General features: G+C 41.0%; 3 pseudogenes across 3 annotated transcripts; 2 read left to right on the top strand and 1 right to left on the bottom strand.

The window, feature by feature from the left end:
- Window positions 1-512: 512 nt before the first annotated feature.
- Window positions 513-1,543, top strand: LOC306647104 (olfactory receptor 7A5-like; annotated as a pseudogene). Its single transcript has one exon. The product of its transcript is annotated as an olfactory receptor 7A5-like (transcript).
- A 10,312-nt stretch (window positions 1,544-11,855) lies between these two features.
- LOC306647103 (olfactory receptor 1571-like) lies at window positions 11,856-15,613 on the top strand (annotated as a pseudogene). The gene is made up of 2 exons: window positions 11,856-11,905; window positions 14,801-15,613. The product of its transcript is annotated as an olfactory receptor 1571-like (transcript).
- A 6,037-nt stretch (window positions 15,614-21,650) lies between these two features.
- LOC306647102 (olfactory receptor 7A10-like) lies at window positions 21,651-22,567 on the bottom strand (annotated as a pseudogene). Its single transcript has one exon. The product of its transcript is annotated as an olfactory receptor 7A10-like (transcript).
- Window positions 22,568-22,894: the final 327 nt, after the last annotated feature.

Here is a 22,894-nt window from a genome sequence, read left to right as displayed (position 1 = left end):
TTCCATGACATCTTTTTTCAGATGTCACCATGCTTTTTGGTCTTGAGTGAACAATTTTTAATAGAAACCACCCTAATCCACTCTCTTCTTTTGAACTCCTTTTTTTATCTTAATCATCTGCTATCATTTGAAGTACTATATGATTTAATTTTTTTCTTACATTCTTTCTACATGGTAAGATTTAGGGATCCGTGTTTTCTTCTGCATTGCTTACACATTGTCAAGGGACAAGGTTTATATTGAATTTTATTTTTAAATGCATACAGAAATTTGTTATTGTAGAGTACATGATCTCCTGGGAAGGTCTAGGAATGGGAAAGGAATTGTAATCATAAACATTGGAGTGATCCCTGAAAGTGGACCAGATTCATATATGAACCATAAAAGTAGTTTCTTGGTTATACCATAAATGAGAGCAATTCTGAAAAGCTAGTAATACCTGTCTTTTTTTTTTTTTTTTTTTTTTTTTCTCTTTAAGTCTCTCTCTCTCCTTCGGTAGCCAGATGGACCACATGGAACAAGGAAACACTACACAAATTTCAGAATTTCTTCTTCTGGGATTTTCAGAGGAACCTGGGTTGCAACCCTTCCTCTTTGGGCTTTCCCTCTCCATGTACCTGATCACCATATTTGGAAACCTACTCATCATCTGGGCCATCACCTTGGACTCCCACCTGCACACACCCATGTACTTCTTCCTCACCAACCTGTCTTTTTCTGACATCTGTCTCACCTCCACCACTGTCCCAAAGATGCTGGTGAATATGCAACACAGAGCAAAGTCATAACCTTTGAAGGCTGCATTATGCATTTGCACTTTTTCATAGTCTTTGCAAGTTTGGAAAACTTTCTTCTGGCCGTGATGGCCTATGACCGCTTTGTGGCCATCTGTTGCCCCCTGCGCTACACAGTCATCATGAACCCCCCACGCTGTGTGTTCATGGTTGTGGTGTCCTGGATCCTGAGCCTCCTGCATGCCCTGTTACAAAGCTTAATGTTGTTGCGACTGTCCTTCTGCACAGACTTGAAAATCCCACACTTTTTCTGTGAACTTAACCAGGTGGTCCAACTTTCGTGCTCTGACACTTTTCCTAATGACCTGGTGATGTATGTGACATCTGTGTTGCTGGGAGGTGGCCCCCTTGCTGGCATCCTTTACTCCTACTCCAAGATAGTGTCCTCTATCCTTGCAATCTCATCAGCTCAGGGGAGGTACAAAGCCTTCTCCACCTGTGCTTCTCACCTCTCTGTGGTCTCCTTGTTCTACTTTACAATCCTAGGAGTGTACTTCAGTGCTGCAGCAACCCATAATTCACATTCAAGTGCAACAGCCTCGGTGATGTACAGTGTGCTTACCCCCATGTTGAACCCCTATGTCTACAGTCTGAGGAATAAGGACATCAAGAGTGCGCTTAAAGACACCTGTGAGGAAACTGCAGAGGCTGTACCTTCAGAAGCCTCCCTGAGTGCTGGGCTCTCATCCTCAGAGCCAGGAATTGCAGTTCCACGGTCAGGTCACGGGAATACAACTCGACACTCCTAGATTTTTCTTTGAATTTCATCTTTGATTTCAATGACTTTATATAATTTGAATAACTCTGTTTATTAAGATTTCTGATATTTGAGATATCAATGCATATTTCCCTTTTGTCATTTTCTTACTTTAAGAAAGTTATTGCCCATTTTGGAAATATTTTGAGGTTCCCACAGTCTGAAATGACGATTACTTCTACTAACGTGGTGTGAGCTACACTAGGCAGCTGAGGTCATCTGCATAACTTTATAGTAGGAGATGATCTGAACGGCAGGTTTTGACCTTCGTGTTCTTGATTCCTTGCTCCATCTCTAACTTCTTTCTCTGGTAGCATAGACCTGAACTTGATACCGTGTTTCCCAGCTGTCCTGGGACCTGGAGTTGATTCTCCTCATTACAGTTTTGGTTTTTCTTCAGCATGTTCCTTGGTGCATCTTATTCATCCTGCATAGGTAGTAAGGTAAAAATGATGTATCTAATATATATATATAGTGTAATGGACACAAAGATAAATTTCAATGTCTTGATTGACTTAGAGGCATATCTACCCTAAAATAGTGTGAAGTCAACGTGCAACATTACTTTGAATTACTCTGGAAGATTTCCTTTTTTTTTTTTTATTGTAAACAAATGGGATACATGTTGTTTCTCTGTACATGGCGTAAAGGCATACCATTTGTGTAATCATAAATTTACATAGAGCAATGTTGTTTGATTCATTCTGTTATTTTTTCCCTTCCCCCCACCACTCCCACCCCTCTTTACCCTCTATACAGTACTTCCTTCCTCCATACTTGCCCCCCTCCCTAACCCTAAATCTAACCCTAACACTAACCCTTCCCTCCCCCCCATTATGTGTCATCCTCCACTTATTAGCGATATCATTCGTCCTTTGGCTTTTTGAGATTGGCTTATCTCACTTAGCATGATATTCTCCAATTTCATGCATTTGCCTGCAAATGCCATAATTTTATCATTCTTTATGGCTGAGTAATATTCCATTGTATATATATACCACAGTTTCTTTATCCACTCATCAATTGAAGGGCATCTAGGTTGGTTCCACAGTCTGGCTATTGTGAATTGAGCAGCTATGAACATTGATGTGGCTGTATCTCTGTAGTATGCTGATTTTAAGTCCTTTGGGTGTAGGCCAAGGAGTGGGATAGCTGGGTCAAATGGCGGGTCCATTCCAAGTTTTCTAAGGAATCTCCACACTGCTTTCCAGAGTGGCTGCACTAATTTGCAGCCCCACCAGCAATGTATGAGTGTACCTTTCTCCCCACATCCTCACCAACACCTGTTGTTGCTCGTATTCTTGATAATCGCCATTCTAATTGGGGTGAGATGGAATCTTAGGGTGGTTTTGATTTGAATTTCTCTTATTACTAGAGATGTTGAGCATTTTTCCATATGTTTGTTGATTGCTTGTAGATCTTCTTCTGTGAAGTGTCTACTCATTTCCTTAGCCCATTTGTCAACTGGATTATTTGAATTCTTGGAGTAAAGTTTTTTGAGTTCTTTATAGATTCTGGAGATTAGTGCTCTATCTGAAGTATGATTGGCAAAGATATTCTCCCACTCTGTAGGCTCTTTCTTCGCATTGCTGATAGTTTCCTTTGCTGAGAGAAAGCTTTTTAGTTTGAATCTATCCCAGTGGTTGATTCTAGCTTTTATTTCTTGTGCTACGGGAGTCCTGTTAAGGAAGTCTGATCCTAGACCAACAAGGTGAAGATCTGGACCAACTTTTTCTTCTATAATCTGCAGGGTCTCTGGTCTGATTCCGAGGTCCTTAATCCATTTTGAGTTTAGTTTCGTGCATGGTGAGAGATATGGGTTTAGTTTCATTCTGTTGCATATGGATTTCCAATTCTCCCAGCACCATTTGTTGAAGAGGCTATCTTTTCTCCATTTCATATTTTTGGCACCTTTGTCTACTATGAGAAAATTGTATTTATTTGGGTTTGTGTCATGTCCTCTATTCTGTACCATTGATCTACCTGTCTATTTTGGTACCAATACCATGCTGTTTTTGTTACTATTGCTTTGTAGTAGAGTTGAAGATCTGGTATTGCAATACCCCCTGTTTCACTCTTCCTGCTAAGGATTGCTTTAGCTATTCTTGGTTTCTTATTCTTCCAGATGAATTTCATAATTGCTTGCTCCATTTCTGTAAGGTACGACATTGGGATTTTAACTGGAATTGCATTGAATCTGTATAGCACTTTAGGTAGTATGGCCATTTTGACAATATTAATTCTTCCTATCCAAGAACATGGAAGATCTTTCCATCTTCTAAGGTGTTCTTTAATTTCTTTCTTTAGTGTTGTATAGTTCTCATTGTAGAGGTCTTTCACTTCTTTTGTGAGATTGATTCCCAAGTATTTTATTTTTTTCGAGGCTATTGTGAATGGGGTAGTTTTCCTAATTTCTCTTTCTGTAGATTCATCACTTATGTATAAAAATGCGTTGGATTTATGGGCATTGATCTTGTAACCTGCTACTTTACTGAATTCACTTTTGAGTTCTAAGAGTTTTCTGGTGGAATTTCCAGGTTCCTCTAAATATATAATCATGTCATCAGCGAACAGGGATAGTTTGAGTTCTTCCTTTCCAATTCGTATCCCTTTAATTTCTTTGGTTTGTCTAATTGCTCTGGCCAGAGTCTCAAGAACGATGTTGAATAGAAGTGGTGAAAGAGGGCATCCCTGCCTTGTTCCAGTTTTTAGGGGGAATGCTTTCAGTTTTTCACCATTTAGAATGATATTAGCCATGGGCTTAGCATAAATATCCTTTACAATGTTAAGGAATGTTCCCACTATCCCTATTTTTTCTAGTGTTTTGAGCATGAAGGGGTGCTGTATTTTATCAAATGCTTTTTCTGCATCTATTGAAATAATCATGTGATTCTTGACTTTAAGTCTATTAATATGGTGAATTTCGTTTATTGATTTCCTGATGTTGAACCAACCTTGCATCCCTGGGATAAAACCCACTTGATCATGGTGCACTATCTTTTAATATGTTTTTGCATGTGATTTGCTAAAATTTTGTTGAGAATATTTGCGTCCATGTTCATTAAGGATATTGGTCTGAAATTTTCTTTCCTTGATGAGTCTCTGTCTGGTTTAGGTATCAGTGTGATATTGGCTTCATAGAATGAGTTTGGGAGGGTTCCCTCCTCTTCTATTTTATGGAATACTTTGAGAAGTATTGGAATGAGCTCTTCTTTAAAGGTTTTGTAGAACTCGGCTGAGAATCCATCTGGTCCCGGACTTTTCTTTGTTGGTAGGTTTTTGATGACTTCTTCTATTTCAGTACTTGAAATTGGTCTATTTAAATTGTTTATGTCCTCCTCGTTCAGTTTAGGCAATTCATATGTCTCTAGAAACCTGTTGATGTCTTCGAAATTTTCTATTTTGTTGGAGTATAGATTTTCAAAATAGCTTCTAATTATGTTTTGTATTTCAATCGTGTGTGTTGTGATATTTCCTTGTTCGTTCCGAATTTTAGTGATTTGGGTTTTCTCTCGTCTTCTCTTTGTTAGTGTGGCTAAAGGTTTATCAATTTTGTTTATTTTTTCGAAGAACCAACTATTTATTTTGTCAATTTTTTGTATTGTTTCTTTTGTTTCAATTTCATTGATTTCAGCTCTGAGTTTAACTATTTCCTGTCTTCTACTACTTTTGGTGCTGTTCTGTACTTCTTTTTCTAGGGCTTTGAGCTGTAGTGTTAGGTCGTTTATTTGTTGATTTTTACTTCTTTTATTAAATGCGCTCCATAAAATAAATTTCCCTCTAAGTACTGCTTTCATATTGTCCCAGAGATTTTGATACGATATTTCTTTGTTCTCATTTACCTCTAAGAATTTTTTAATTTCCTTCCTAATATCTTCTGTTATCCATTCATCATATAAAGCATATTGTTTAATCTCCAGAAGTTGGAATAGTTTCTGTGTTTTACTCTTTCATTTATTTCTAACTTCAATCCATTATGATCTGATAGAATACATGGTAGTGTCTCTATCTTCTTCTATTTGCTAACATTAGCTTTGTGGCATAATATATGGTCTATTTTAGAGAAGGATCCATGTGCTGCTGAGAAGAAAGTGTATTCGCTCTTGGTTGGATGGTATATTCTATAAATGTCCGTTAAGTCTAAATTATTGATTGTGTTATTGAGATCTATGGTTTCTTTGTTCAATTTTTGTCTGGAAGATCTGTCCAGTGGTGAGAGAGGCATGTTAAAATCACCTAGTATTATTGTGTTATGGTCTATTTGGTTTCTGAAATTGAGAAGGATTTGTTTGACATACATGGATGAGCCACTGTTTGGGGCATAGATGTTTATGATTGTTATATCTTGCTGATTTATGCTTCCCTTAAGCAGTATGAAATGACCTTCTATATCCCTTCTGACTAACTTTTGCTTGAAGTCCACATTATCTGAAATGAGGATGGATACTCCAGCTTTTTTGCTGAGTCCGTGGGCATGGTATGTTTTTCCCCATCATTTCACCTTTAGTCTATGGGTATCTTTTTCTAGGAGGTGAGTCTCTTGCAGGCAACATATTGTTGGATCTTTCTTTTTAATCCAATCTGCCAGTCTATGTCTTTTGATTGATGAATTCAGGCCATTAACATTCAGGGTTATTATAGAGATATGATTTGGTTTCCCGGTCATTTGGTTCATTTTTAAAATTTTGTTTATTTATTTGTTTGACACAACTTGTTTCCTCCTTTATTTGACAATTCCTTTAGGATAATTCCTCCCTTTGCTGATTTGCTTCTTTGTTTTTCATCTCTTCCTCATGGAATATTTTGCTGAGAATGTTCTGTAATGCTGGCTTTCTTTTTGTAAATTCTTTTAGCTTTTGTTTATCATGGAAGGATTTTATTTCATCGTCAAATTTGAAGGTAAGTTTTGGTGGGTATAAGATTCTTGGTTGGCATCCATTTTCTTTCAGGGCTTGAAAAATGTTGTTCCAGGCCCTTCTAGCTTTTAGGGTCTGGATTGAAAAATCTGCTGATATCCGTATTGGTTTCCCCCTGAATGTAATTTGGTTCTTTTCTCTCACAGCCTTTAAAATTCTGTCTTTATTTTGTATGTTAGGTATTTTCATTATAATGTGCCTTGGTGTGGGTCTGTTGTAATTTTGTGTATTTGTTGTCCTATAAGCCTCTTGAACTTGATTTTCCATTTCATTCTTCAAATTTGGGAAATTTTCTGATATTATTTCATTGAATAAATTGTTCGTTCCTTTGGTTTGTTTCTCTAAGCCTTCCTCAATCCCAATAATTCTTAAATTTGGCCTTTTCATGATATCCCATAGTTCTTGTAGATTCTGTTCATGATTTCTTACCATCTTCTCTGTTTGTTCAACTTTGTTTTCAAGGTTAAATATTTTGTCTTCAATGTCTGAGGTTCTGTCTTCCAGGTGTTCTATCCTATTGGATATGCTTTCTATGGAGTTCTTAATTTGGTTTATTGTTTCCTTCATGTCAAGAATTTCTGTTTGGTTTTTTTTTTCAATATCTCTAACTCTTTATTGAAATGATCTTTTGCTTCCTGTATTTGCTCTTTTAACTGTCGATTGGTGCGATCAATCAATGCCTGCATTTGCTCTTTCATCTCATCATTCAGTGCATGCATTTGCTCTTTCATCTCATCGTTTGCTTCTCTGATCATTTTAATTATGTACATTCTGAACTCCTTTTCTGTCATTTCTTCTGCCTTGCTGTCATTGGGTTTGATTGATGTAACATCTAGATTTGTTTGCAGCATTTTCTTTCCTTGTTTTCTCATATTATTCAGGTATCAGTGGACCACTGAGATATTGCAGATTTCCTCTATTGACTTTCAATGTCCTTGAAGATTTCTATATATATCCCCTCTTAGCCTTCAGTAGGCTGAAGTCTTGGAGGAAGTTGATAATGTGGTGCGCCACAAAGAAGCTGCCTCTCTAGGAGTGGTGGCCTTCAGGTGGGGTATATTCCCTGCTAGTGGGCAGAGGTGCCTCCACTTGTTGACCAATGGTCGTCTAAAGGGGACCTAGGCTGTGGGCTGAGGCAAGGCCTGTTTGGGCCTGTGTCTCTCGTTTTACCGTCCTTGTGGGGAAACCTCACCCGCCAGGGAAGACTCACCCATTGGGGAGGTCTCGCTGGTCAGTTCCCTCCTAGAGGTTCCCCTCAATTTACAGCTACCGCCTGGGCTGGGCTGCCTTCCTCTGTAAAGTTCCCAGGGGCCCGGCCCTACCTCCTGGGCCTGGGAGCCTCACCCTTCGCAGATGAATCTCCTTAGGCTGCCCCTCCTCAGAGAATCTGCCTGCAGGCCTGGAACCTTTGCTCCGCCTTAAGCGTGTCTCTGTGGGGCTCTTCCACCAAGAAGCCTCCTAGATCCTGGACCCTGTTCTGCACCTAATCGCCTGGCTATGCAGCCCCTCCTCTGAGCAGCCACCTGGGGACCCGTACAATCGCTCTGTGTCCCAGAGACTCTCCGCATGCCTCTTCCTCCAGACAGCCGCCCAGTATTCCGGTGCGATCACTAGGAGTCCAAGCAACTCACTGTGTGCCTCCTCCTCCCACCAACCACCCGTAGCTCTGGGCAATCACTCCGAGTCCAAGCGAACCTCCCTGTTCCTCCTCCTCCTCCAGGTAACCCCCCAGGTGTTCAGGAGCGGTCGCTCTGAGTAGCTCTGAATCCACGTGACCCTCTGCATGCCTCCTCTGGGCAGCCGCCTGGACCTCTGTTTCGGCCACTCGAGACCAAGCGACCCACCACGCTCCTCCTCCAGGCAGCCCTCCTGTGTTCAGGAGCGGTCGCTTTAAGTCCAAACAACTCACCACTCACCTTCTCCTCTGAGCAGCTGCCTGGAGCTCTAATGCAGTCACTGCGAGTGCAAACGCCCCGCCGCGCTCCTCCTCCTCCTCCTCCTACTCCTCCGGGCAGGCCCCAGTGTTCAGAAGTGGTCTGAATCCAAACAGCTCGCTGCGGAGCTTCTCCTCTGGCAACCACCTGTAGCTCTGGTGCAGTCACTCCGAATCCAAGCGGCCACACTCCTCCTCCTCCTCCTCAGGGCAGGAGTGTTCAGAAGTGGTCACTCTGAGTCCAAACAGCTCTCCTCGCCGCTGCTCCCCTGGGCAGCCACCAGAGCCCCAGTGGTTGCTCTGAGTCCCAGCGCTGTGCTGAGCGGCCTCCTCTCCAATGCTCCCAGTTGTCCGAGTTCACTGCTCCAGCAGTGGGAGGGGAGTCTCGCCGGCAGCTCTACTTCACAAAGTTCCCTGCGTTCCAGGACTACCGCCCCATCCGGGACGCCTCCCCAATGGGTGAGACTCACCCGGCTGCATTGAGTTGTTCCCAAGTCTCTCAATATCTCCTCTTTTGACTCCTGAGTCCTGGAGCAACATGAAATGCAGCCACCCTCTAGGCCGCCATCTTGAAACCCCCCTGTGTTTTAATTTAGTTGGGAAAATGGTAGAAGCTGACTAACCCTTATCCTAAATACCTGAAATGAGAAGAGTTGCAGGTTTTGGATTTTTTTCTGATTTTGGAATATCTACACATGCATAATGAGATACCTTGGGAATGGGACACAAGCTAAGTGAAATTCATTTATGTTTCTTACCTTCAAACTAACTGCCAATAGTTCACTTTTGTCCACAATGTACAGAGATTTTATAGCATGTTTTCAAAATTAAAAATTGGACTTTCTTTAAACCAATTTCAACACTTGTCCTAAATATAATTGGTGGAATGTGTGAACATTGACAAATTTGGTTTCATCAAATATATCATCAGGTTCTATCCTTTTTCTCTTATTACCTCTCATTCAACAGCACCTTAGAAATTCTCTCCTATCAAACAGTGCAAAGTTTAATTATTTAAATGACTGCGATATATTTTATGGTATGGTTTAACATTTACACTTCTGACCGTGTATGGTATTGTTCCTCATTAAACCACTATGTCATAATCAATCTACCATGATTTCTACAAAGTTATTTGGGGATTGGTTATTTAAAACCATGTTTCTGGACTAGGTGTATTTTGGTCTCCTCAGGGATTGGGAAAGTACTGGAGATGGCTTTCTATGCGACTCCAGGAGGGATGAGTGACCTGCTAACACCCACCAGGTGGAGCACAGTACAGGGATAAGGCCTGGAATGTTAAGGTCCCTAGACTGAGAAGCTGAGTTAAAGGTCACCTGCACTTAGTGTGGACAGGTACATTTAGATCTTTCTCCCAGGCATTGCAACTCTTTCCATTTCAAGAAAAATTAGAGCACCCCTTTTCCCACCTCTTTAAAACTTCCAACCCCATCAGTTTGCTACCACTTTCGTATTTTTCCCCTCAAATGGGAATGCAAGAAATTTCTTGTTGTGTCCTGAAAGTATTCCTGGTTCTCAGCAAATACTTCTACATCCAATGACCATTTCATTCTATATTTACTATATTCTATAGTTAACATTTAGAATTGTAGATATTCAGAGACAGAGTCTGCTGAGGGTGAGGACGTCGATGCCTACCTAGTGCACTCAGACATCAGAGATCAGGATCTGAAGGCACAGACCCAATTTTACTTAGGATTGTACAGGACACATATAGGCACATTATCCAATCAAGTTAACACTCTTGTTAAAGCATAACAGAAACAGCCTATAGGTGAACTCTACGTTGAGGTAATGTAAATAAATCAAGTATGCCTAAGCAGTTCTGCCCAGCAACAGGTCTGAGACAAAGGACTGGGGGGATGGGAAGCCCCTACACACAGCATGAGGCAGGGCAGCGCTGGTGAGCTCACACCACAGCTTGCTGGGATGCTTGATAACAAGGCCTTCCCTCAGCTCCTAACTCAGCCTCAGCAGCTGCAAAGACCTTCACTCAATGGCCAGTCTTTACCATTACCTCAGTTTCTCTGTCCAGACTCTGGCTTACTTAGACCACAGTGTCAGTGATGGCTGTCAGATAAGCCTGAGGAATGTCCCCTCATAGAATGAGCATTACAGATTATTGTTTCTTAAGTGATTTTCATGTGAGTATTTTTGGTCATAAAAAACTTTAATATTTTATTCAGTTAGATATGTGTCTATCTTCTTAATTCTCAGTTTCTTGCCTACGTAAGATAAATTTCCCACCCATAGATTTTGCATGCAGTCCTCCTGGGTGTTTATCTGAAACACATTGCTTACATTTACACTGAGTTCTTTAATCCCCTGATTTTTTGGTGAGGATTGTGAGCTAGGGGGCCAACTTCATTTTCCTCCAGATACACAGTGTTATGGTTCAGATGTGTCCCCCAAATGCTCAAGTGTGAGACAATTCAAGAAAGCTTAGAAGCAAAATGATTGGCATTATGAGAACCTCAACCCAATCAGTGAATTGATCCCTGGATAGGGATTAACCAAATGGCTACTGCAGGCAGGTGGCTGGAGGAGTTGGGTCCCTGGGGGTGTGCCTTTGAGGTTTATATTTTGTCCTTGTTGAGAGGAGCTCTCTGCTCCCTGATTGTCTATCCTGACCTGCTTTCCTCCACTACCCTCTTCTGCCTTGATGTTCTCCCTCACCTCAAGCCCCAAGGAATGGAGCCGACCATCTGTGGACTGAGACCTCTGAAAACATGATCCCCAGATAAACTTTTCTTCGTTATAATTGGTCTTCCCAGGTCCTTTGGTCACACCAGCAAAAAAGCTGAATGAAACACACGGTCACTTAAGCCAGCTTTTATTTAAAATTTCAGGCTTTTCCAAGTATAATCCTGTCATTTTAAGAAATTTCCAGATATGCTGAGACATAATTCCTGATTCAACAAATAATTCTAGGAACAGTATATATGTATAGGTAGATATGTATGTAAGTACATACACATACCTAAGTACCAATTTACTTATGAACCCATGTTGATTTAATTAAATTATTACTATATTATGTTTTTAATTTATATTTAATACTCCTTTCAATTTTGTTTGTTACAGTTGATTGGAAACCAAGGTATTTAACCTGGTTCTATTACCTTGCAATTTTTATTTCAAAATTTCCTCCTTCAAAAGGAACACTATTGTGATGAATAACTATCTGCACTTATGAAAACATTTAAAAAAAACTTCTGTCTCTCAGTAAACTTGTCTCAATCATGCACATATCAATGTGAAATAGAAAGGTGAAAACAGCAGATCAAAGTCCCTGCTCAGCTGTCACTTGCATCATCCTGGCACAAACACATAAATAGAGGTGTGGCATGAGGTCCTCAGGGATGTGCCACATGGAGAGCATTATGACTGTGGAAGGTTCCAGTCATCCTAGCAGGAACACAATTTTGGGTACCATGGTGAGGGGGCCTTTGCATGGTGGACCATGTCCAGAACTAGGACTAGGGTGAGTCCATCTGGTGGGTCATAGAGAGGCCATCATAGAAGCAGAGAGCTTACCAGTGGTTCCCAAAGACTGGAAGGACATGGTGGATGGTAGGTGGAGAGAGGAGGGCTCATGGGTGCAGCCTGGATCGACACCATGTTGTGGTGACTGTGTTGATAGCACTTGTGGTTTTCAAAGCAGCTGGTGAGAGACTTTGTGAATGTTCCCTCACAAAGAAACAAGGACCATTTAAGGTGACGGGTAAGCCCACGACTCTGACCTGATGGGCACACAGTGTAGTGTTGTACTCCTAAATATCAACTCTTATGAGACATCAGTTATAGATTTTTGAAATATTAAAAAGAAAGATCGAGACCCAAGAAAAGAGGTACTTGAGAAAAAGGAGACAGAGGCCCTCCTCACCTGCCATTAAGTCCTGTGAAAACCAGTGGGCAGATCCATGCGGACCAGCACAGGAAGGGCCACTCTGTCTCGAGAAAAATGAAGAAGAACATTTGTGGTTCCTGGTGAATTGTTGGTTCACTCTCTGAGCTCAGCTTCTTCTGTTTGGATGTTCGACATGTGCTTCTTGACAATCCAACGATGTCCTTACCTTTTTCTTTTGCCTAATCTGTTTTGTATTTGTTCTTTTTAGATACACATGACAGCAGAGTGTGGATTGACATATTATAAATACATGGAGAATATTTCTCATTCCTGTGGCTGTGAATGATGTGGAGTTACACCAGTCATATATTCATATGTGAACATAAGATCCACCATTTGACCCAGTTATCCCACTCCTCAGTATACACACGAAGGAGTTAAGATCAGCACACTTTAGTGACACAGCTAACGTGTTTCTGATCTCTTATTTTCACTGGGCATCAAGGGGATATAATGGGAGCTGAAATGTCACCATAAAAATGGAAAATGTTCCTTCCTTACATGCTCCTGGGAACCCCCTGTGCTTATTATATCTTCCTCCTCCAGGTGCATTTGCCACCCCACTATGATTATTGAGCATATATTTGTTTCTTTCATTCTTTTAACACAGGGCAGATAATGGCTGTAGCAAAAGGGAGCCCCAGAGTTACCTGTGATGGAAAATTGACCACCTGAATTGCTGATGACCAATTCTACATTCTTTCAGGCAAGTTAACCTAATATTGATAGTTTGTATCCATTCCTATCATATGGTGTGGCTGGGAGTGAGAAGATCCTGGTGTTAAAACATTGTGCTGTGTGGACAGGGCTGTGTGTGTGTGTGGAGGTGTGTACCTTTAGGGATGAGAGAAGATTTCAGAGAAGGCCTGTGTCCAGAATACAGACTGTCCCCAAGGTGTGATGGTTCTACATGGTGTTTCTTTGGCTTTAAAATGGTGTAAGGAGATGTACACTCTGAAGAAACTGTACTTTGAATTTTTAATTGAGTTCCTTCCCCAGGCCAGTGTGACCATGTGTGATACTCTCCTGATGCTGAGAATGGACAGCCAGCTCCCTGTCAAGCCCAGAATCACACGGGCTGGCAAGGGCTCAGAACGGCATTGAGACTCTCATTAAGTCTCAGCTTAGTGTGCCACTAAGCTGGGATGTTCTGTAGGTTTCAGGTAGCCACGGCATTGTCAGTTTACAGTATTTTTTACTTACAATAGGTTTATGGGGACATAATATAAGTTATGAAATTGAATTATTGCCTCTTCTGTATTCATAATGGGGATGCATCTTCCAAAGTCCAGAACTCAGGATAATGGATGGAAGTAAAAAGAGAATCCACTTCCGTTGAAGGAAAGATTTGGAGACAACTTCACGAAGTGCAAAGGCAGAAACACTGGGTGGAGGGAGTCCTGTTGGCCTGATGTTTCAGTGGCAGCTGGTCACTGCTGCTTCTATGCTTTGTATGTAATTTTAGTGGACACATCATACTGGCATGTAATTCTGGGCACAGTAGGATAACTTGGCGTATGCGTGTAACGTGCAGAGATGAAATGAGGGTTATTGGCATGTCCAGCACCTAAGCATTTGTTGTTAATGTTGGTTGGGAAACTTTGGACGCTTCTTTTCTTGCTGTTTGAAGTAAAGATTGGTGTAGAATGTAGTTACACTACCATGTTGTAAAACAGCAGAATGAATTCCTCCTATCTAACTGTATTTTGGTACCTGTTTTATATAAACACACACATATATATATCAGCCTCCTGAGCTCCTGGGATTACATGCGTGTGCCACCACATGGCCTGTTATCCAATCTTTCTCTCTCCTGTGCCTGAATCTCCCCAGGCTCAGTGACCATTATGACACCTTTTCTTCTGTGAGATCAAGTCTCTTTACCCTCCTCACATGGATGAGGACATGAGACACTTGTCAGCCTGGCATATTTCATTTACTTAATGTCCTCCAGTTCCTTCCATGAGCCTGTAAATGACAAGATTTCATTCTTTTTAAGGCTGAATAATATTCCCTTGTGTACACATGCCACATTCTCTTTGTTCATCCACGGATGGGCACCTAGGTTGATCCTATATCTTAACAATTATGAACAGTTCCACAATGGACATGGGATGCAGAGATCTCTCCGCTCTCTGATTTCATTTCCTCTGGATATGTACATAGCGATCCTCAACACTTTGGAATGCTGACCCTTAACAGTCTCCCTCCTCCTACCAAACAAATTAAATCAAAATTTTATTTATACATCATCTCATTTAATTGCCACAAGTACTTTACAAACTCTACTACTACATCACATTTCACAACTTACAAAAATTGAGACACAGAGCATTTATATTGTTTTATTTAACAACAACATGATTGATTAGTAGTTTCAACCTTAAGATATCTAGGCCCTGTGATCATAAGCGTTTCACTTACTTCCTCTATATTAAATACTAAGTTACATCTTTTAAACCACAACAGAAACAATTACGGTGCAAGTGTAAACCTGCTCATCATCTGGGCCATCACCTTGGACTCCCACCTGCACACACCCATGTACTTCTTCCTCACCAACCTTTTTCTGACATCTGTCTCACCTCCACCACTGTCCCAAAGATGCTGGTGAATATGCAGACACAGAGCAGGGTCATAACCTTTGAAGGCTGCATTATGCAGATGCACTTTTTCAAAGTGTTTTCAAGTTTGGAAAACTTTCTTCTGGCCGTGATGGCCTATGACCGCTTTGTGGCCATCTGTTGCCCCCTGTGCTACACAGTCATCATGAACCCCCCACGCTGTGTGTTCATGGTTGTGGTGTCCTGGATCCTGAGTCTCCTGCATGCCCTGTTACAAGGATTAATGGTGTTGTGAATGTCCTTCTGCACAGACTTGAAAATCCCACACTTTTTCTGTGAACTTAACCAGGTGGTCCACCTTGCCTGCTCTGACACTTTTCCTAATGACCTGGTGATGTATGTTACATCTGTGTTGCTGGGAGGTGGCCCCCTTGCTGGCATCCTTTACTCCTACTCCAAGATAGTGTCCTCTATCCTTGCAATCTCATCAGCTCAGGGGAGGTACAAAGCCTTCTCCACCTGTGCTTCTCACCTCTCTGTGGTCTCCTTGTTCTACTTTACAATCCTAGGGGTGTACTTCAGTGCTGCAGCAACCCATAATTCACATTCAAGTGCAACAGCCTCGGTGATGTACAGTGTGCTTACCCCCATGTTGAACCCCTATATCTACAGTCTGAGGAATAAGGACATCAAGAGTGCTCTTAAAAGATATCTGTGAAGAAACTGCAGAGGCTGTACCTTCAGAAGCCTCCCTGAGTGCTGGGCTCTCATCCTCAGAGCCAGGAATTGCAGTTCCATGGTCAGGTCATGGGAATACAACTTGATTTTTCTTGAGTTTCATCTTCTTTGGCTTCAATGACTTTATATAATTTAAAAACTTCCTTTATTAATATTTCTGCTCTTTCTTGTACTCAATGGTTCCCCCCACCTTTGGTCATGTTTCTACTTTCTCAAACTGTGTACAAATTTTGGGAAATATTTTGGGGTTCCTGCTGTCTGACCTGACTATTAGTTGTACTAACGTGGTGTGAGCTACACTAGGCAGCTGAGGTCATCTGCATAACTTTATAGTGGGAAAGGATCTGAATGGCAGGTTTTGACCTTTGTGTTCTTGATTCCTTGCTCCATCTCTAACTTCTCTCTCTGGTAACATACACCTTAACTTGGTCCTGTGTTTCCCAGCTGTGCTCGGAGTCAATTCTCCTCATTACAGCTTGGGTTCTTCTTCAGCGTGGTCCTTGGTGCATCTTATTCATCCTGCATAGGGTAGTAAGGTAAAAATGATGTATCCATACATGTGTGAAATGTAACAGACAGAAAGACAAATTTCAATGACTTGATTGACTTAGAGTCAGATATGACCTAAAATAGTGTGAAGTCAAACATCCAATCATACTTTGAATTACTCTGGAAGATTTACTTTTGATGAGGTGCATTGTTCTACAACAACTGATCCTGGTGTATGAGAACCAGCCACAACATGCTGGGAGCCTTAAGAAAGAGGCAGACCGACCCAGAGTGCAGAATGTACTTTACTGAGGACTGACTGGCAGAAGCATGGTCCTGGGCCACAGCAAGACCACGTGGATCCTACAGCTGGGGTCAAAAAGAGGGGCATATATATGGTTAGATAATGACTTCATCTAAGCAAGAATCTACCTGGTATATCTTCAGCTAAGATCAGATTCAGGTGCATCCCTGGAGGCAGGTCCAGCTGTACAGCTGCACACACCACTCTGATGGTTGGTCTCTTAGAGTTTGCAGGAAAGGCTGCTGGAAATATGCTTCTGGGATGGAGACTTGCCCTTTATGCCTGCAGGTTACTTCTGGAAAAAAGAACCTGCTCTTGGAGGGAATGGAAGTTATTAGGGAATGAGATTCATCAAATTATGTTATATGCATATGCAAATATGGCATAGAAAACTTCTCTATCTATAATTATAATGCAATAATAAAAAGTAGATGAATTTTTTAAAAATAAATATTCTTCCACTGCTTAGGAGGGTAAATCAACAGTATTCTCTTTTATAATAAAGTTATTTGAAATAAACAGGAAAACCCCGGTCTTTGTGAATGCTGCCTTCAAACATCAGAAGAAATGCATGAAATAAGACACAAAGGATTTTTCTGAATGAGCTCTCATCTGTTTGCATTGATCACTGTATCAGTAAGCTATTGCTGCATAACAACCTATCCCCACAGCAAATGGTTTCTCTTATCTGATAGGCATCTAACCGAATGTGCCTGCCAGACTTCTCTTAGCACAGCTTGCTCTGGTGTCATTCATGTTGTAAATGAAAACTGTCAGCAGTGTGGCATTCCATTGTATGAATACATACCACATTTTTCTATATTTATTCATCTGTCAATGGACACCAAAAGTATTGTTTTAAACTTGCTTTATTTTCTTGCTATCCTTTTCATTGCTAAGCTTCTTTCCATATTTTTCTACATAGCACACATGTATTACATAATGCCATGAGAATGGAAAGACCAACAGAGCAGGTGAAGTCCCTGCTCCTGACGATACCTGTGTGGATATCCTGTGGATGGTATTCATGTGAATACAGAAAACAATGAGATAAGTGTGTGTATGGTTGCTGTCTTCAGGGAGAAATCTCATGAAAACTGCCATCCATTGTAAAAGGACATAATCCTCATGGTGTGCACAGAATGTTAAAGAAAATGGTCGGAGAGGTCATGCATGTTGGAAGAAGACCAGAGCCAGGTTTTCAGAATACCCATTGGAGTTGCCAAAATGATATCAACCCCACCCCACCCTACCCTACAATAAAAGAAAGAAAATATGCCACACATAGCAGTGACAAATTATATGTTAATGTGCATACAAATATACCACCATGAACACCACCATTCTGTATGATTAACATGCATGAATAAAAGATTATATAATGACATAAAATTATGTGAAACTCAAAGAAAAATGAAACACAGACTTGCATCTCTGCTATTGGATTGTGTAAAAGACAGTCATTCAAATAAATATAAAATAAGCACAGTACACATCAGTCTTATGTTCTCACTAACAAATGACCAAATTGTAATATTTTTGTTACTAAATCGTTCTAAATTATTTGCTTATTCCCTTTGTTTATTTCTTTCTCTTTAATATTCAGTCTGCAAAAGTTCTGATTTTATCAAAAAGATATCATTATTTTTGTCTTTTGTGTGGATCTATTTTCATTATTTTATTCCTTTGGCCACCTAGAGGCTATGATGTAGTGGGAATGTTCCCAGAAAGAAGGAAGTTTTTAATTAATTCCTCTCTCTCTCTCTCTCTCTCTCTCTCTCTCTCTCTTTCTCTCTCTCTTTCTCTCTCTCTCTCTCTTCTCTGTCTCTCTCTGTGTCTCTCTCATTGACACAAAATGGCCGCAACAGATGGAGGCTCAGGTTACACATATGTAAGAGATTTGTGAACTAGAATTTCTGGGTTCCACTCACACTTTCTTTTTCTTCATAAGTCTTTAAAGGAAAGACAGTCTCGTGATGACAGCTTGCTTCGTATCCACACCTTCTCTAATAGTGTGGCTGGGGGTAACAAAATGAGACTGGCACCAACATGGCCCCAGGAGGCTACGTTGTATGTGGGGCATGTGTGTGTGTGCTTCACTGTAGGTATGAAAACAGATTACAGAGAAAGGGGACCTGGGCTCAGTATACTTGGAAAGGTGACGTATACGACCCAGGCCAGAAATCATGATAGCAAATGGAGATAGGATTGCATTTCACTTCACAGACACCTTCGTATCCAGCTGAATAAGGTGTCCATGCAACACCTGGCCTGAGAGACTCCTGGAGTCCTCACCACACAAGGAGGCAGCCTGGATCTTCAGCCCTCACTGTCACCGTCTCCTGTCACCCTCCCTCTTGATCATCTCCCTCACCACACTGGCTGCTTTTGTGCAACAGACATTGTAATTGTTGTTAATATTTTAATTATTTTTATTCAAAGTGCAGAGTTTGCATTAGCATCCTCTCTGTAAGTTGCACATTCTGTGGCTTTTGACAAATGCATAATGACATTTATTCACAGTCCCCTACAAAACCATGACTATCCTAAAGATCTTCTCACTTCCACCTATTCATGTCCCATGCACCCCCAAGTGCAATCAACTCAGTTTTGTGTTTTGTGTTGTTTTTTGCCATCTGCACAGCACTCTGTTGTCCTGAATGTCATAGAGTTAGGTTTTTTTTGTGTTGGTTTTTTGGTCTTGGAGGTCAAACCCAAGGCCTCATATGTGCTCAGCTCTACCACCAAGCGACATACAGTTGGGTCATACAGTTGGAGTCATGCAGCATGCAGTCCACTGAGGTTGGATTTTTCACTTAGTGGTGAACACTTAAGGTTCTTTGATGTCTTTCTGAGACCTGAAAGCTCTCTCTCTTTCATTGCTCAATCATGAATTTTCCATCGTGTGGATGCACCAGAGTTTGATTTACCTATAAAGGACACCTTGGTTGCTTCCAAGATTTGGCAAATATACATAAACCACAATAAATATTTATGTGTAAATGGCTGTTTGCTGTTCTTGTTTTTGCCTGTGTGGATGTAAGTTTTCCACTGATTTGGGTGACACCTAAGCAGTGCAACTGCTGGATCATATAGTAACAGTCCATTTAGTTTTGTAAGAAATTCCCGAACTGTGTTCTGAATTGGTCATAATATTTTCCATTCCCATCAGCAACGAACACAGGTTCGTATTTCTCCAAATCATTGCCATCATTTATTGTTTCCATTGATTTGAATTTTAACTATACTAATAGGTGTGTCATGGAATCTCGTTATTTTATTTGGCAATTCTCTGAGGACAGATGACGTTGAGGATGTCCTCATGTGTTTATTTACCATTTGGATGTCTTCTTTGGTGATGTCTCCACTCAGACATTTTGCCAGGTTTTCCAATAGGGTCATCTGTCTTCTTATCAGTACCTTTTAAGAGTTATTTGTATATTTTGAACAGAAGTAGTTTATCAGATATCTGTTTTGCAGAGATTATCTCCCATCTGTGAACTGAATTTCATTCTTCTAACAATGTATTTCTCAGAGAGGAAGTTTTTGGTTTTACTGATCTGATTTACCAATTCTTCCTTTCGCATACTGGGCTTTTTGTATTTCATCCAAAACGCCATTGTCAAGTCTGGGGTCACCTGAACTGTTTTCTGTTACCTTTTGTGATTTCTACAGTTTTGCATTTGATATTGACCCTTGTCAATGATTTTGAGTTTACTCTTGCTTTGGGGATAAGTTCTGTGTCTAGATTCTTTTTCATGTATGCTCTATCAAGCTCTAGAACCATTTCTTGAACTGCTATCCTATCTCCATTGAATTGCCTCGCCTCCTCTGTCAAACCACTTGATGGCATTCGTATGGGTCCATTTCTGTTTCCATATTCTGTCCCACTTGTATACTTGTAATGTTGTCTGTTGATTTCACACTGTTGTGATTACTGTCTATTTACTATAGTCCTGCAGACAACATAGTGTCAATCCAACTCTTCTGATCTTTGAAAAAGCTAATCTCAGTCTTTTGTTTTACCAAATAAACCACAGAACAAGTTCATCAATAAAGTACAATGTGAGATTTTGATTGGGATTGGGAAGAATGCACAGAACATTCTGATGAGGACTTACACTTTGAAAATTTTGAGTGTTTCAATCCATATTTAAGAAAACTTTCCATTAGGGGGTTTAATCTTTTTCTAGAGCTGCGCAGTTTCTCTCAGACATATCCTGTAAATATTTTTCTATATTTAGAGCAAAGTGGTTTTAAAATGTTGAACTGGCTCGGCATCCCAGGAAGGAATCTAACTTGGTCATTGAATAAAATTTTTTATACATGGTTAGATATGATTTAGCTAACATTTTCTTATGTGTTTTTCCACAGGTGTTCATGGTAAATACTATTTTGTAGGTTTTCTCTCTGGTAAGTTGGGTTTTGTTCTTTTAAATATCATTGTATGGTTTTGATATCAGAGTAATTCTGACTTCACAAAACGAATTGGGGAGTGGCTCCTCTACTTCTGCTTTCAATAGAACATGGTAGAGAATTAGATATTTTCCCCTAAAATGTTTGGTAGAATTCACTCTACACCCACACAGCCCTGCTGCTTTCTTGTGTGGGAGGTAATTCTGATTCATTTCCTTAATAGATGCCTTAACAGATGTAGGGTCATTAAGTGACCTAGTTCTCATTCCGTGAGTTTCGGTAAACTGGCACTATGGGTAGTCTTTCCTTCCAAACAATATTTTTAGGCCAGTTTTATCTTTTTATTCCAAAGATTGTAGATGAGGGGGCTCATGAAGGAGGCAAAGATGGTGAACCTCATCATGGCTGCTGCACTTCTGGGTGAGCTGTGGACAGTCCTAGAACCAAGACACCCTTAGACTTGCACACTTAAATTGACAATTGTGAGGCAAGACACAAACAGAAAGCACATTGTACTTCTGCTTAGTTGTACAAATTCCACTTCTGAGAAAACAGTGTTAGAGTAAGAAAACTATGACCAACCTGCACACACTCATCTACTACATTTTTACAGTAAGTGAGAGGAGAATTTGACCAAGGCATCCACTGATGGATGAGCAAAAAACACATATGGTACAAGCATAAGGTGGAATATTACTCAGCCAAGGAAAGGATGAAGTCCTGTCACTCAGCACGACTTGGGTGGAACTGGAACTCATCATGTTATGTGGACTCACCAGGCAAAGAAAGATTCTGTCCATAAACACCCTCACAGGTATCTCCTCAGAGCATGCTTGATGTCCTTAATCCTCAGACTGTAGATGAAGGGGTTCAGCATGGGGGTGACCACATAGTACATCACTGAGATTACTGCAGTACAGCATGAGTTTTGGGTCACAGCTGAACTGAGGTGCACACCTAGACTTGTGCCATAAAATAAGGAGACCACGGAGAGGTGAGACTCACAGATGGAGAAGGCTTTGTACCTGCCCTGAGCTGAAGAGACTGCACGTATGGAGGACACTATCTTGGAATAGGAGTAAAGGATACCGGTGAGGGGACAGCAAGCCAGTAGCAAAGCTGCAAAATACATCACCATCTCATTTGGAAAAGTGTCAGAACAGGCCAGCAGGACCACCTGGTTAAGTTCACAGAAAAAGTGGGGGATTTCCACATGTGTGCAGAAGGAGAGCCAGGACACCATTAAGCTTTGTAATAGAGAATTCAGAACACTCGAGATCCAGCACATCAGAACCAGCAACACACAAAGTTGGTGGTTCATAATGACCTTGTAGTGCAGGGGGTGGCAGATGGCCACATACCTGTCATAGGTCATCACAGTCAGAAGAAAGAAGTCCAACCCTACAAAGAGAATGAAAAGTACATCTGGGTGATGCAACCCATGTAGGTGATGGCCTTGCTCCTTGTCTGGATGTTCACCAGCATCTTTGGGACAGTGGTGGAGGTGAAGCAGATGTCCACAAAGGACAGGTTGGAGAGGAAGAAGTACATTGGCGTGTGCAGGTGGGAGTCTGAGATGGTGGCCAGGATGATGAGCAGGTTCCCCAGCACAGTGACCAGGTACATGGAGAGGAAAATCCCAAAGATGAGGGGCAGCAGTTCTGGGTCCTCTGAAAGTCCCAGCAGAAGGAATTCTGAAATCGGTGTGCTATTCCTTGGTTTCATGTGGTTGGAGTGACTATGAGAGAAAGAGAAAAGATGCATTACTATCCTTTAATTTCTATTTTACACTCATTTCCATTTTGTAGAAAAGGCACCTTTTTATATTTCATCTGAATCTGGTCCCCTTCCAGGCATCACCCTGATTCACTGATAGAAATTCCTTTCGAGGTCTGAGCATTCCCTCAAGATGTCGTGTATTCTACAATCATACTGAGCAATTCCTAGCACATATGAGAACAAAAATTGAATATTTGCCATGTTCAATGAATTTTCTAGAAAATGTGTGAACAGGCAGAAAAATGATGGCACAATCCAATGATGGAGAAAGAT

The sequence above is a fragment of the Sciurus vulgaris genome (genome assembly GCF_902686455.1).
Source record: "Sciurus vulgaris genome assembly, chromosome: 16".
In the NCBI taxonomy this organism is placed as follows: domain Eukaryota; kingdom Metazoa; phylum Chordata; class Mammalia; order Rodentia; family Sciuridae; genus Sciurus; species Sciurus vulgaris.
The sequence above is the reverse complement of the archived record's forward strand: the minus strand, read 5'-3'. Positions and strand labels throughout refer to the sequence as shown.